A 12,160-nucleotide genomic window follows, 5' to 3' on the forward strand; every position below is an offset into this window, starting at 1 on the left:
TGTGTGTGTGTGGGGGGGGGTCCTTAGTGACAGTAAAGCTTGTATTACCGTTTCATTTCACACGTCAGCCTGGAGCTGACAGGTTGCTAAAGCAGGTATTTTAACATCCAATTTCAACGGCTTTGTGGCACAAATGTGCGAAACAAGGGGTGAAAATGAAAACTGAAGAGAGAGAGACAGAAAGAGAGAGAGAGAGAGAGAGAGAACAAGAGAGAGCGAGAGAAAGAGACCTAAACTAAGGAATGAAGACACATTTTCTTTCTTGTCATTTCTTCAAGAATAACCTGACACACACCCACACACACACACACACCTTTACTCGAGTGTGCATCATTTCTCACCTACACTAAAAGAAGAAGTCGTGGTTTTAATGTGCCGGATGGTCCAAAGGATTTGTGAGACACCAGAAGAAGCTTTAGCTGAACCTGCCAAGCTCGGACTGAATACATCTTACAATGTAAATACAGGAACCAACTCAGTCAGGTTCATCAAGTATCGATAAGCAGTATCAATAAGAGTACGAGTATCAATAAGAGTACTAGTGTCAATAAGAGTGCTAGTATCAATAAGAGTACGAGTATCAATAAGAGTATGAGTATCAATAAGAGTGCTAGTATCAATAAGACTGCTAGTATCAATAAGAGTACTAGTATCAATAACAGTGCTAGTATCAATAAGAGTATGAGTATCAATAAGGGTACTAGTGTCAATTAGACTACTAGTGTCAATAAGAGTGCTAGTATCAATAAGAGTGCTAGTATCAATAAGAGTGCTAGTATCAATAAGAGTACGAGTATCAATAAGAGTACTAGTATCAATAAGAGTGCTAGTATCAATAAGAGTGCTAGTATCAATAAGAGTGCTAGTATCAATAAGACTGCTAGTATCAATAAGAGTACGAGTATCAATAACAGTAATAGTATCAATAAGAGTGCTAGTATCAATAAGAGTACTAGTATCAATAAGAGTGCTAGTATCAATAAGACTGCTAGTATCAATAAGAGTACGAGTATCAATAACAGTAATAGTATCAATAAGAGTGCTAGTATCAATAAGACTGCTAGTATCAATAAGAGTACGAGTATCAATAACAGTACTAGTATCAATAAGAGTACTAGTATCAATAAGAGTATGAGTATCAATAAGAGTGCTAGTATCAATAAGACTGCTAGTATCAATAAGAGTACTAGTATCAATAACAGTGCTAGTATCAATAAGAGTATGAGTATCAATAAGGGTACTAGTGTCAATTAGACTACTAGTGTCAATAAGAGTGCTAGTATCAATAAGAGTGCTAGTATCAATAAGAGTGCTAGTATCAATAAGAGTACGAGTATCAATAAGAGTACTAGTATCAATAAGAGTGCTAGTATCAATAAGAGTGCTAGTATCAATAAGAGTGCTAGTATCAATAAGACTGCTAGTATCAATAAGAGTACCAATAACAGTACTAGTATCAATAAGAGTGCTAGTATCAATAAGAGTGCTAGTATCAATAAGACTGCTAGTATCAATAAGAGTACGAGTATCAATAACAGTACTAGTATCAATAAGAGTACGAGTATCAATAAGAGTACTAGTGTCAATAAGAGTGCTAGTATCAATAAGAGTACGAGTATCAATAAGAGTACGAGTATCAATAAGAGTACTAGTATCAATAAGAGTGCTAGTATCAATAAGAGTGCTAGTATCAATAAGAGTGCTAGTATCAATAAGACTGCTAGTATCAATAAGAGTACGAGTATCAATAACAGTACTAGTGTCAATAAGAGTACTAGTGTCAATAAGAGTACGAGTATCAATAAGAGTACTAGTATCAATAAGAGTGCTAGTATCAATAAGAGTGCTAGTATCAATAAGAGTACTAGTATCAATAAGAGTGCTAGTATCAATAAGAGTGCTAGTATCAATAAGAGTGCTAGTATCAATAAGACTGCTAGTATCAATAAGAGTACTAGTATCAATAACAGTACTAGTGTCAATAAGAGTACTAGTGTCAATAAGAGTACTAGTATCAATTAGACTACTAGTGTCAATAAGAGTACTAGTATCAATAAGAGTACGAGTATCAATAAGAGTACTAGTATCAATAACAGTACTAGTGTCAATTAGAGTACTAGTGTCAATAAGAGTACTAGTATCAATTAGACTACTAGTGTCAATAAGAGTACTAGTATCAATTAGACTACTAGTGTCAATAAGAGTACTAGTATCAATAAGAGTACTAGTATCAATAAGAGTACTAGTATCAATAACAGTACTAGTATCAATAAGACTGCTAGTATCAATAAGAGTACTAGTATCAATAAGAGTGCTAGTATCAATAACAGTACTAGTATCAATAAGAGTACTAGTACCAATAAGACTGCTAGTATCAATAAGAGTACTAGTATCAATAAGAGTGCTAGTATCAATAAGAGTACTAGTATCAATAAGAGTGCTAGTATCAATAAGAGTGCTAGTGTCAATAAGAGTACTAGTATCAATAAGAGTACTAGTATCAATAACAGTACTAGTATCAATAAGAGTGCTAGTATCAATAACAGTACTAGTATCAATAAGACTGCTAGTATCAATAAGAGTACTAGTATCAATAAGAGTGCTAGTATCAATAAGACTGCTAGTATCAATAACAGTACTAGTATCAATAAGACTGCTAGTATCAATAAGAGTACTAGTATCAATAAGAGTGCTAGTATCAATAAGACTGCTAGTATCAATAAGAGTACTAGTATCAATAAGAGTACTAGTATCAATAAGAGTGCTAGTATCAATAACAGTACTAGTATCAATAAGACTGCTAGTATCAATAAGAGTACTAGTATCAATAAGAGTGCTAGTATCAATAAGACTGCTAGTATCAATAACAGTACTAGTATCAATAAGAGTGCTAGTATCAATAACAGTACTAGTATCAATAAGAGTGCTAGTATCAATAACAGTACTAGTATCAATAACAGTACTAGTATCAATAACAGTACTAGTATCAATAAGACTGCTAGTATCAATAAGAGTACTAGTATCAATAAGAGTACTAGTATCAATAAGAGTGCTAGTATCAATAACAGTACTAGTATCAATAAGAGTATGAGTATCAATAAGAGTACTAGTGTCAATTAGACTACTAGTATCAATAACAGTACTAGTATCAATAAGAGTATGAGTATCAATAAGAGTACTAGTGTCAATTAGACTACTAGTATCAATAACAGTACTAGTATCAATAATAGTACTAGTATCAATAAGACTGCTAGTATCAATAAGAGTACTAGTATCAATAAGAGTGCTAGTATCAATAAGAGTAATAGTATCAATAAGAGTGCTAGTATCAATAAGAGTACTAGTATCAATAAGAGTGCTAGTATCAATAAGAGTAATAGTATCAATAAGAGTACTAGTATCAATAACAGTACTAGTATCAATAAGAGTACTAGTATCAATAAGAGTACTAGTATCAATAAGAGTACCAGTATCAATAAGAGTACCAGTATCAATAAGAGTACTAGTATCAATAAGAGTGCTAGTATCAATAAGAGTGCTAGTATCAATAAGAGTACTAGTATCAATAACAGTACTAGTATCAATAAGAGTACTAGTATCAATAAGAGTACCAGTATCAATAAGAGTACCAGTATCAATAAGAGTACTAGTATCAATAAGAGTACTAGTATCAATAACAGTACTAGTATCAATAAGAGTACTAGTATCAATAAGAGTGCTAGTATCAATAAGAGTGCTAGTATCAATAAGAGTACTAGTATCAATAAGAGTACTAGTATCAATAAGAGTACTAGTATCAATAAGAGTGCTAGTATCAATAACAGTACTAGTATCAATAAGAGTACTAGTATCAATAAGAGTGCTAGTATCAATAAGAGTGCTAGTATCAATAAGAGTACTAGTATCAATAAGAGTACTAGTATCAATAAGAGTGCTAGTATCAATAAGAGTACTAGTATCAATAAGAGTACTACTCTTAGTAGTAAGAAAGATAAATGAACCACAATGTTGAATGATTTCTCCAATGAGAGCATCAATTACAGATGTTTTATCTGTTGTTTGAAATGAGTTTTTTACATCTCGTCGATATTTCACAGCCTCCTTTACGTTTGTCATTATAATAATAAAATAAATCACAGCATCCGCAGCAGATGGAAGCTGAGCTTTGAGCCCCTCCAGTGAGCCTTCGAGGCTCTCGTCCTCTTTAGGAAAGGGTTAGCCCGGATTAAAGGGTGTTCCTCTCGCTCTTATCTAGTGTTTGAGCACTTGATCACGGAGGCGTGCCATAATCCCAACATCGATGCGGTTCCATCAACACGCTCTCCTGGAGCAACTCACAAGCAACAAAGGAGGGTTGCTGGGGCTTGTTTAGATTGGGTACCCCCCCCCCCCCCAAACACACACACACACACACCTTTTTAAGGAACACTGTTTCTGCTGTTGCTCGCTTTGATAGTTGATGCCAAACGTCTAATCTCATAAACTTCTGCTTGTTCTCCGCTGACGGACTCGAGACTTAAGATCTGTGAAGCGTGCGAGAGTGTGTGTGTGTGTGTGTGTGTGTGTGTGTGTGTGTGTGTTCGTGGGGGGGTGGGGGGGGGGCGTTTGTTTGGAAATCTAAGTGGGAGATTAAGTGAGGTCGGTTGATCACCAGTGGATTTGTTTACAGCGGGCTTTGGACAGAGATGATAAGCTGTTTATGTCAGATCTGTCATGAATAATTGAAAATGTTTGGGTCTTCTGGAGTGTGTGACATGAAAGCACATGTGATGTGAATCGTATATCATTTTATAAAATAGTTTGCAATAAAATTGGGGCCTTTAAAATTCACACTATATCAACATGCATCATTTAAATATGTTTTTCAACATCATGCTCTACACCTTGAGCTTTTGTTCTTGTGATGAAAATTATTAATTTGACATATTTCAACCTTCTGCTTCCATTTTATTCTTTTAATAAATGAGGGAAAGAAAATGAATTTACCCACAAGATCTCCAAAAGTGCTCGATTTAGGGCAATGGTTCCCAACTTAAGGCTCAAGGCCCCCTAAGGGGTCGCAGAATGAATCTGAGTGATTATCAGGATAGAAGAGAAGAACAGACTTTCTTCTAATTGTTTATTTTTTCTTGTCAATTAGTGGATAATTTTACCTCTTCGGTCGTCTAAAAACAATTCAACTAAAACAATCGGAGAAGGGAATCACTCATTCGGGAAAGTACTTCACTTGAGCAGAAGATAGAAGAATCAACATTTCAGGTGAGATCAAATAATTTAGCTTTTGTATTTAGATTAACAAAATGAGTATTTGTTGAAGCAGGAATCCAGCATCTGGGGGGTCTGGCCCGACCCAATCAATGGAATTGAAAGTCCACAACAACGTGGGGAAAAGAAGGTGGCACTTCAATTTTCAATCAGAGATCTCAATGCACATAGTTTATCCCAAACCTAGGTAGGTGGTTTTGTTGCCTAAACATTCATTTTGTAACGTAATTATTATTAACGTATTGAAGAAGACTTGAAACTAGAGATTGAGACCATAAACTTTACTGAGGTAATAAATCAAGAGAGAAGTAGTCATTTTCTCATAGACTTCAATACAACCAGATATATACATATATATATATATATATATATATATATATTATATATATATATATATATATATATATATATATATATATAATATATATATATATATATATTTATGTCTACAAAAAGGCAGAGACAGACGTGGTCAAACGAGAGGAATAAATGTCCCTCTGCTTCCCTTGTGGGCCTGCTGGCTGTTTGACAGGACTGTAGATCATACTCTTGGATGAGTTGTAATTGCAAGTGACCGTTTCTCAGAAGTGTGTGTGTGTGTGTGGCGGGGGGGTGTTTTTGTAAAAATAAAAGGAGAAGTGTTGCTCTCGCTGTGGATTCTTTAGGAAATTGCTGTCGCACACGGAGGGGCTGGAGCCGGCCGGGGCCCGAGTCTGGCTCCCAGAACCATTACTGCGCCTGCTGGAGTCAGGTGTGTGTGTGTGTGTGTGTGTGTGTGTGTGTGTGTATTTTCATAGCACTGCAAGCTTTTTTGGGGGCCACACTGGACACAAGTTTGATATGTAAGGGGGGGAGGTACTTGTGTTCGTATTCTGGAGATTTAATGTTATTAAAATGTTCACTTCAAGAGCTTCTTAAAAACACTTTTTCACCATAATCTCAGTCCTCATGGTGTGATTTTGTCTATTTGGTTAAACAGGACGGATAAATAGTGAACATAGTGTTTGTACTTTTGTTGTTTTTCCACATCAGCAAGAAGTTCCTTGTTGAGAAGGTAAAGCTATAAATCTCTGGAGTCGCCACTCCGGTGAAAAACAGACTAAACATTGAGGACCCCCAGTGCTGACCTTGCACACACACACACACACACACACACACACACACGCACACACACACACACACACGCACACACACACACGCACACACACACACGCACACAGGAATATGACACATGAGCCTTTTCTGACCTGCTGTCCAACTGGTTAATAAGTTTAATGGTACAACAAGAGGATAAAGAAAAGGTGCTGAGGCGCTTTAGTGCTGCAGCTATCGCATTCATTCTCAGTATTGATTCATTATTCCTTCAATAAAATGAAAGTCATTTTAAAAATAGCCATCGCAATTTCCTGTTGCCCAAGATGACCTCTTTGAAAATGCTTGCTGAGTTGTTTCCTGTGAAGACCAGACGGCAACCTCCGGTTCTGAAGAGTGACGCCAATGAGGAAGTGTCTTAAAGCTGCATTCTCTCTAATGTCCACCAGGGGGCGACTCCTCTGGTTGTATAGAAGTCTATGAGAAAATGACTCTACTTCTCTCTTGATTTATTACCTCAGTAAACATTGTAAACATGAGTTTATGTCTCAATCTCTAGTTTCAAGTCTTCAACACAGCATGATGTTCATTTAGTACATTATGGTCCATTTAGAGTCACACAGACCATAAAGCAGGACACAAACAACACAAACAACATGGCCGACGGCGGTAATCAAAGATGGCGACGAGAAAATCGTCAAACTCGAGGCTTCAAAATAGTCCACAAACCGATGAGACGTCCACTTCTTACATACAGTCTGTGGTGCAGACGGAAGTTTAGTTTGAAGACTGTATGCATGTAAAGAGCGAAATAGTGTAAGATATCACGTGAACCAATGTTAATAAATATGTATTTTCAACTCAACACTTCCTGTTTCTATTTCAAAATAAAAGCCCTCTTGCATCTTTCTGTAGACAGAAGGCTTTTATTCTGAAATATTTGCAGAACAGTGTTGAACAAAATGCAGTGACCGTCACAGCTCCATGAATCAATGGAGTGGATTGTTGTCATTTACAAATGAGCACAGGCTTTTCATCCTTTTCCTGTCTAACATGAATATAAATGAAATCACAATGAAATTAAATGAAACATTCTGGAAAAGGCGCAGTATGTTGACAGAAGGGCTGAAGAGTTTAAATCTGATATTTTAAAAAACAATTCAACACACATTTCTTTTGTAAAACACAAAGAGCTCCATCATAGAAAGGCATTTCTATTGGTTGGGGCGGAATGAGCCGTCATGTGAGTCTCTGTCTCCCTCTGGTGGAGCCGACCGGTGGTGAAGTTTGGGAAGCACTTCAGTTTGACCCCCAAAAAAACCCCCCAAAAACTGTTAGGTCGACCTTTGACCTGATACCACACACTGGGGCGACCTCATCTATCACCTGGATGTGTGTGTGTGTGTGGGGGGGGGGGGGGGTGCCATGTTGGTTTTTAAGGAGAGTGTGTGGCTTTTATGTTCATGTACAAAAGTTACAGACAGAGAGACGCTGTCTGGTTTGATTCTGATTGGCCTGGGGGAGGCGGGGGAGGCAGAGAGGTCAGGGAGTCAGGGCTGATGAATGTTTTGTGATGGTCAGAAGGGGTTTCTTTGAGAGGGGGGGGGGCAGTGTGGTTTGAATTAGAGACAAATTGAGCCCCTTAAAAAACGTCACGTATTGTTTGGTGAGGTTGCTCCTGAAACCAGCAGAAGAAATGCTTATAAGCTTCTCTGTGCACTGCCAACCTCACATCACACATGCAGCGAGTTACCAAAGGATTCGTTTGAGATATTTAAGTGAACCTGAAAGGCAGTTTAAACGAGTGCAACGGGCTTGAATGTTTCAACCCATCGGAGGTCAAAGCAGAAACACTTCTCCTCGACAATATGGAGTTTTTGAGGCACAAGCTAAAGCTCAAGAAAAGAGAGAGAGACAAAGAGAGAGAGAGAGATACTAAGAGATCCTTCCACAGAAGGTGCAGGTGAAGCGATGACCAACAAACCTTTTTCACAACCTTCAGTCCCAGCAGGAAAGGCCTTCAGCTTAACTTCAATAGAACTGAGCCTTTGTAACTGTACTTTTCCTACGAGATACATATCTCCTCTGAAGAAGCCCGAGAGACCCAAACCAACCCAGGTTACAATAATAAGAGATGAGAAGACAGGATCCTAATGCTGTTCTTTAGATCTTCAACGTTTAGAACTAGTAGCTCGCTCGCTACCTGTTTCTGTGGCTCGCTAAAGAGGTTCAACAAATATGTACATTTATATTTGAACACGTTTGATTGGATAGAAATGTAAACAGGTCTGACACAAAATGATTATTTGCCAACTGGCTGTCTTACGCTGCTCTTCAAGTTATCTGACGTCGGTGACGCCCTCACATCATGTTAGCAGACTAGCGAGCGCTCACCAGATCTGACAATGACCGCAGAAATAAACAGGCTAATAAAAGGCGAAATAAATATGCTATTATGATGTGGAATGGGTTTTTTTCCCCACAAATGTGAATTGTAAGTGCATGTCTCATATGCGATGGTCAGTCGGTAAAAGATGGAAGGTCAATAGGATAAAAAGGATGCAGACCTCTCTTATAATAAAGACCTACGAGTCACATCCTGATGAAGTCGGATGTATAAAGGGCTTTGAAGTGACACTGCACAGCGGCAGGAAGTCTCATCTTATGACTGCAGCACTCCAACAGGAGGGAAGCATGTCTGTCCAGGAAGATTCTTGGTACCCTTTAAATAATGTTTCACACACCAGACATTAAAAACATCAAATATTACAGCAATTATTTACACAAGTCAGAAACACGGTCCAGTCTCCAGTGATATGACAGATTAAATCAAACCAGGACTCAATATGTATGATTCCAACTGTACTACTGTGTGCTTGATCCAACTTATTTGTTATTAACTTCCTCTAATAAGACTTGTGGGTATAAAAGGCCATCTGAAATGAAAGAAGTCTTGTTTGGTCTGAAACCAGGAGAGAGAAAGAGCGACAGAGGAAGTGACGAAACCAACCAACACCAGAACCAGGAAACAAGAGTTCACATGAGCGCAACGAGAGAACACCTTTACAACTTCTGTTTGAGAATAAAGAGCAGAAACAAAGTCAGATAATGTAACTTATATGAAGCAGTTTACCTGCTGATTAGTTGTAGCCGACATTTTAAAATGTCAGACAAAAGTGGAAAAACTTCCATCACAATCTCCCAGAGCACAAAAGTTATGAACTTGTTTCTGCTTGTTTTATGCAAAACAATTTGCAGTGATTCAAATCAGAGAAAAGCAGCAAAGCATCACATTTGAAAGCTGAAAATATTTGGCTTGTTTCATAGGACAGTTAAAAACGACAGAATCAATTAATCAATTATCAACATTGCTGATGTGGCCTTGCAGGTAAACAGTGTAATAAACATGAGAAAGCATGTTACCTTGAAGTAGACTGCAGCACTCGTTGTGTGTGTCGCTTGCACAAACAAACACAAACGTTTACACCGATGAACGTCACCTGCACGCACCGCGAAACTACGAATCCTACTGTGGCGATGTCCCGCCCTACTCTGCTTCTGATTGGCTAATACTCGTCACCTTCGCGGGTTGGATTGGTTAGAGTGAGGAAGTGAAGAGGATGAGGGTAAGCCAATCAGAGGCAGAGAGGGGGGCGGGTCATGCCTTCGCGCTTCTTCTGATAATACTGAACTTTTACTTAAAGGAACAGTGTGCAACATTTAGGTTGGATCTGTTCGCAGACATTTAATCTAATATTTTCTTTTGTGTATTATCACCTGAAAAGTAAATGTTTTTCGATACTTCTTCATGGAGTCCGCCATGTTGATACGGTAGCCCAGAACGGACAAACCAAAGAGTGGCTCTATAGGTCCACATTTTTGTGTTTCCTCCTTCACGCTTAGTACACAGGAGAAGTTTCAGTTGGTTGCAACATGTAATCTGCAACCTCACCGCTAGATGTCGCCAAATCCTACACACTAGACCTTTAAAGGAACAGTGTGTAGCATCACGGTTGGAATATAATATTCATAACTATGTTTTTATTAGTGTATAATCACCTGAAACTAAGAATCTGTGTTTTTCCTTAGCTTAGATTGATCATTTTTAGTGAGCGGGTCCTCTTCACGGAGTCCACCATGTTAGACCACTATGGACAAACCAAACACTGGCTCGAGAGAGAGCGCTTTACGTTTTTTACATTACCTGAAGGCCTTCGTACGAGGAATAACAGGAGGGCGGTCCTTCAGTTGGCTGCAATCTGCAACCTCACCACTAGATGCCACTCAATCCTACACACTGTCCCTTTAAGTGGTAGCAGCAAAGTCTGGCATTCAAACAGAAGTATTCAAAATATACTGAAAGTAGGACTACTCAAATTAAAAGTAGCCTATAATATGCAGTGTCCCTTACAGAGAACATGTATTATATCAGCAATGTCAATTCAGTCATGACATGTTACACATTATTCATTCCAGGTAAAGTCAAAGTGCATTTAAAGACAAGGTATAGAGATAAAGGCATGAACAAAATGACATGGGCAGCATAAACAACTTAAATATAAGTATGCAGCAGGATACAACAAAACAACACAGTTAAACAGAAACCCCTGCGCGCGCGCACACACACACACACACACACACACACACACACACACACACACACACACACACACAAATACATTTACCATAAGCCTGGGAGAATATGAAAGTTTTGAGTTTGCTTTTGAATATTAATAGATTATAATAATTGATGCATTAAAGTGTAAACATCACTGTATTGTTGCAGCTCTCTATTATTAAATTATTTTCTTTAATGGTTTGAATCTGCAAAGTTGTTTGTAACTAAATCTGCTCAATAAATGTGAAGTAAAAAGTGCAATATTTCCGTCTGAAATCAGTTATTAAAAACCTTTTTCTTGTTATTGTGGTTGGTTTTTGTTTTGTGGTTATTTTTCATGATGTACTTTGGGACACCGTAAACTGAGACTGAAATGGTAGTCGACTCCTCTGATGATGAATGGGAGGCTGACTTCATGTGTGTGGACTCATTAACTGTTCAAATACACAAGAGAGCTTTTGATGAATGACCCTTCAATACCCAGAGGGGGGATATCTGCTGCATGAAGTACACAGAGCAAATATTAGGACAGCACAACAACACAAAAACAACACACACACACACACACACACACACTGACAGAATCCAGACCAACGCAGACCAACACGTTGTATTGTTACGGTCACAAAGACGGAAAATGTTCCTCGACTAAATGATCTTTGAAAATGAAAAAACATTTGTTAATTTACTTAAGCTGTCTGGGTGTTTTAAAATGCAGTAAACTGATGTTCCTCTTCTTATATATATATATATATATATATATATATATATATATATATATATATATATATATATATATATATATATATATATATATATATATATATATATATACACACCTTTATACCTGGTTTTGTAAACTTAATAAAACATGGTGTAATAAAACATGGTGTGCATGCATATTAATGGTGTATTCACATTTAGACCACACGGTGGCAGCCTACACCCCCAATGACTGTTACTGTTCTCTACTGAGGGAGACGATAATATATAAACATCTTATTCTGTGAAACTGTTTTAGGTTTCCTGAGATTGTTGCACAAAAAATAAAAAATAAAACTGTAATTGGATGCTGGATACTGATATGAATGATTGTATTCAAATAAACATTTAGTATTCCACAAAAAATTAAAAATACTGTTGCCACTGAAACACTAACAAAGGACTGAATCACTGTAAATCATT

Source organism: Melanostigma gelatinosum (assembly GCF_949748355.1).
Source record: "Melanostigma gelatinosum genome assembly, chromosome: 12".
Taxonomy (NCBI): Eukaryota; Metazoa; Chordata; class Actinopteri; order Perciformes; family Zoarcidae; genus Melanostigma; species Melanostigma gelatinosum.